Raw genomic sequence first — 5,380 nt, forward strand, 5'->3', positions numbered from 1 at the left:
TTTTCATCATCAATTGTCTTGGAAGAAATTAACAGGTTTTGGTGGTCCCTCTAGAAAATGGTGAAACTGAACAAAGCAGGCAAAACAAAGACCCTGCTGTTTACAGGTGGTTATTTTCTGTCTGGATATTTTAATGATTTTTATGGAACTTCTGTGTTTTTTTAGGGTAAATTTCCAGATTATTGGATACTTTTTCTGTTTACCCATCCCCTGAAAAATGCCTGTTATGATCAGGTCATATCATAGTATTTTCATATTTATATCAATTTTTGAAATAAAAATGTGTATTGAAGTTTAAAAAAGGACAAAAGAACCCTTTCATTATATGTCCCATATTCTTCACCCTAATATATTATACATTTGATTATAAATATTATTTATATTTGAAATAAAAAATATATATAATATATTATTATAAAATAGAAAACATCACATTAATTGATTGATTGATTGATTGATTGATTGATTGATTGATTGATTGATTGATTGATAACCCTCTATTTATACAGGGAGTGCAGAATTATTAGGCAAATGAGTATGTTGACCACATTACCCTCTCTATGCATGTTGGCCTACTCCAAGCTGCATAGGCTTGAAAGCCTCCTACCAATTAAGCATACCAGGTGATGTGCATCTCTGTAATGAAAAGGGGTGTGGTCTAATGACATCAACACCCTATATCAGGTGTGCAAAATTATTAGGCAACTTCCTTTCCTTTGGCAAAATGGGTCAGAAGAGGGATTTGACGGACTCAGAAAAGTCAAAAATAGTGACATATATTGCAAAGGGATGGAGCGCTCTTAAAATTGCCCAGCTTTTGAAGCGTGACCATCGAACAATCAAGCGCTGCATTCAAAATAGTCAACAGGGTCGCAAGAAGCGCGTTGAAAAAAAAGGTGCAAACTAACTGCCCGTGAACTGAGGAAAGTCAAGCGTGAAGCTGCCAAGATGCCACTCGCCACCAGTTTTGCCATATTTCAGAGCTGCAACATCACTGGAGTGTCAAAAAGCACAAGGTGTGCAATACTCAGGGACACGGCCAAGGTAACAAAGGCTGAAAAACGACCACCACTGAACAAGACACACAAGATGAAACGTCAAGACTGGGCCAAGAAGTATCACAAGACTGATTTTTCTAAGGTCTTATGGACAGATGAAATGAGAGTGAGTCTTGATGGGCCAGATGGATGGGCTCGTGGCTGGATCAACAAAGGGTAGAGAGCTCCAGTCCGACTCAGACGCCAGCAAGGTGGAGGTGGGGTACTGGTATGGGCTGGTATCATCAAAGATGAGCTTGTGGGACCTTTTCGGGTTGAGGATGGCGTCAAGCTCAACTCCCAGTCCTATTGTCAGTTTTTGGAAGACACCTTCTTCAAGCAGTGGTACAGGAAGAAGTCAGCATCCTTCAAGAAAAACATGATTTTCATGCAGGACAATGCTCCATCACATGCATCCAAGTACTCCACAGCATGGCTGGCCAGAAAGGGTCTAAAGGAAGAAAGATTAATGACGTGGCCTCCTTGTTCACCTGATCTGAACCCCATAGAAAACCTGTGGTCCCTCTTCAAATGTGAGATCTACAAGGAGGGGAAACAGTACACATCTCTGAACAGTGTCTGGGAGGCTGTGGTTGCTGCTGCACGCAATGTTGATCGCAAACAGATCAAAACACTGACCGAATCCATGGATGGCAGGCTTTTGAGTGTCCTTGTAAAGAATGGCGGCTATATTAGTCACTGATTTTTTTTGTTTGTTTGTTTTTGAATGCCAGCAATGTATATTAGTGAATGTTGAGTTGTTATATTGGTTTCCCTGGTGAAAATAAATGAGTGAAATGGGTATATGTTTGTTTTTTGTTAAGTTGCCTAATAATTATGCACAGTTATAGTCACCTGCACACACAGATATCCTCCTAAGATAGCTAAAACTAAGAAAGCCCTACTCCAACTTCCAAAAATACTCAGCTTTGATATTTATGAGTCTTTTGGGTTCATCAAGAACATAGTTGTTTTTCAATAATAAAACTAATCCTCAAAAATACAACTTGCCTAATAATTCTGCACTCCCTGTATTTGTTTCTATCATTTAGTACTAATCACACTGACTTTTGCATAAGCTTTACTACACAAACCAAAGTCCTTTGCAATTCTGACCTCATAAAACTACCTAATATCCTTAATTTAATTCAGTAAAGAGGTCCAGGATGGGCAAACCCACAGGGGCTTAGCCCTATTAGCCCATTTATACCAGGTGACCTTGGGGATGATCCACATAATTGCATATTTAAATTCACCAAGGTATTCAAGGAATTCACCAATTAAAAAAAAATAATAATAATTAAATCAGCTCAGCTCACCACTTCAGGGGGTCTGAGATGCATTTTAGCCACAAGTGTAAATTAATCTCTTTCCATACCACATTCAACATCCAAAACCTCTCCCAATGCATTGGCCAAACTTGGTACTTTTAAGGAAATTAAAACTGTTACACAAAGCCACTGCTGCAAAACATTTGCATGAAACAACTGGAAACAGGATTGATGCAGAAGTAAGCTATGGTCAAGTGATTTGCAAATTGCACATGTGCATAGATGTAATTGGATTTAAATCCAGATAACCATAGAACTACAAGTTCAGTACATGCATGCATACAACCCAGAGAGACACAGAAACACAAACTAATTTTTCAGGTCTCTTCAGATCTTTTTTTTTTTTTTGAGATACACACCCACAAGTAGCAGCCAGAGGCAGAACCCCACCTCAGTCCACTATAAGTACTCCACAGAGCTTCATTAAAAACCTCTTTAACAATATAAAGTCTGTCCTACCAGTATTCAAAGAGCCTGAGAAAGAGGATGTTCAGACAATTCTCCACACTCAGCAGAACTATTTATATCTGAATATAATAAGAGACTGTGTGTTTTGGCATGGCAAAGAGGTCAACATGGTTCAAAGCAAAGTTCAAAGTCAACTAAACAGCCACAAGGAAATTATCTCAAAGTAATTATGGCAAATAAGGATAATTAGTGAAACATAAAATATGCAGACTTTAAATTCTACCTAAAAAGGTCTGTAGGAATTTCTATTAGTAGAACAGTCATTAACTGGAAGTGCAGCCACAATACAAAAAGCAAATTTAGACAAAAGTCAATTTGCACATTCATTCACATTATCCTGGTCAGGGTCATGGGGCATTTGTTCAGATCTATATGCTATTTAGTCTAACCAGTCCAATTACTGGCAAGTTTTGGGAGGTGGACAAAATTGGAGAACCAAAAGGAAACCCACTCAGTCACAGGCAAGGATGTGAAGTACCACACAGTTAGTAACAAAAGACTGTAACAGTCACAGGCTATCCAGTTCTGTTCAATTCTGCAAATGCATAGACAACACAGACAAAGAAATAGCTTGTCGCTGCCATTGCATTTGCAGAGATTTGTCTGATTTATCATTTTCAGAGAGATGCCTTACTAGCCATGCTAAATAAAACAGTCAAGGACTATATTTTTACTGGTAACAGTTTACTTTAAGGGTCTCTTAATGGCCTGAAGGTTAGAGAAGCAGCCTTGGACCCAAAGGGTTGCCGGTTTGATTCCTAGGACCTGCAGGAAGAATGTGAGGGGAGTTCAGTGAATGAACAGCACTTTCCCCTCCCTCTGTATCATGGCTGAAGTGCCCTTGAGCAAGACACTTAACCCCCAACTGCTCCCCGGGCACTGCAGCATAGCTGCCCACTGCTCTGGGTATGTGTGTGTGCTCACTGCTCACTTGTGTGTGCATGTGTGTGTTCACTGCTTCAGATGGGTTGAATGCAGAGGAGGAATTTTGCTGTGCTTGAGTGTACATCTGACAAATAAAGGCTTCTTCTTCCCTTATTATTTAGAGCATTGATTAACAACAACATAGATGACAACAGCATCAATGAACTTAATGAACTTCTTTGCAATGGTTAAATGGTAAAATCCAGATCTGAGGCTGAAATGCAAATTCCAATATTTACACACAGAGACCAGAGTTCAGTATGTTATCAACATTTAGGAACATGCTGTTACTTTACTTTTGGAGAAAAACAAACAAACAAACAAACAAACAAACAAACAAACAAACAAATGTCAATTTATAAGTACTTTCAAAGGTACTTTGTTAAAATGAATTATGATCTATAGTTGTCATTTGCAGTAAATGCAAGTTAAGTCAACCTTAATATAAGGCATGACCATCCATCTGTCCATTATCTATTGAGGTATTTCACTCACGTGACCAAGTCATGTGATGCTGCCATTTTGGACGGCACGGCTCGAATCAGTTTGAATGCGAGGAAGGCGACAAACGAAAAACAAAAGAAAAAGGAGCGAGATGCAGAAAACACCTTCACTATCCAGCGACGTAGGGCATTTACAGGGCGAGCAGAGGGAGAGGTATTTGCAAAAATTGAGGTTAGCAGGCTTAGAGAACAACGTTTACCTGCTTCCACCAGGATTGTTCACTGACGTACGGAAGTACACGAAGCCCTCGTCTTTACCTGACTTCGGCCCACATGATCTGTATACCTATGTCGTTAAAAACCCATCGCCATACACAGGTATTGATCTGAAAGCGTATAAGAGTTTGGATGCCTACAAATATTTTGTGTCAGGCTGGGTAACATGCCTACATCAGCGGGTCGTCCCTGGAGCCGGTGGCCGTCATCTGATTACAGCTAAGGTTTGTTCACATTTTCATTTACTTTCGGTCCTCAGGATAAACAAAATGTTATTAAATGACATTGAAATAACTTCTTAGTCTGTTGAGACATGGCCCGTTATAAATTTGCTGTTACCAGGCAATGACCAAGAACTGTATTATTAGGGTCGGTGTCTGTGTTGTAGCAGTGTATTAGCAACTAGCTGTTAGCACTAGCTAATGTCAACAACAGTAGCTAGTATGTTACTGTAGCAATGTTTACGTTCAGTCATTTGGATGACTGTTAAAACCTTTCAGTCTCAAGTTTTTCCTTTACTGGATTTACTAGTTTACTGAGCTAGCACGCTCGGCCAAACCGGGAGCCATCGCGCGCTCTCCGGCCAGGCCGGGAGCCATCGCGCGCTCTCCGGCCGAGCCGGGAGCCATCGCGCACTCGGCGGCCGAGCCGGGAGCCATCGCGCGCTCTCCGGCCGAGCCGGGAGCCATCGCGCGCTCTCCGGCCGAGCCGGGAGCCATCGCGCGCTCTCCGGCCAGGCCGGGAGCCATCGCGCGCTCTCCGGCCAGGCCGGGAGCCATCGCGCGCTCTCCGGTCGAGCCGCGAGCCATCGCGCGCTCTCCGGCCGAGCCGGGAGCCATCGCGCGCTAGCTCAGTAAACTAGTAAATCCAGTAAAGGAAAAACTTGAGACTGAAAGGTTTT

Source organism: Neoarius graeffei, chromosome 9 (assembly GCF_027579695.1).
Source record: "Neoarius graeffei isolate fNeoGra1 chromosome 9, fNeoGra1.pri, whole genome shotgun sequence".
Lineage (NCBI taxonomy): Eukaryota > Metazoa > Chordata > Actinopteri > Siluriformes > Ariidae > Neoarius > Neoarius graeffei.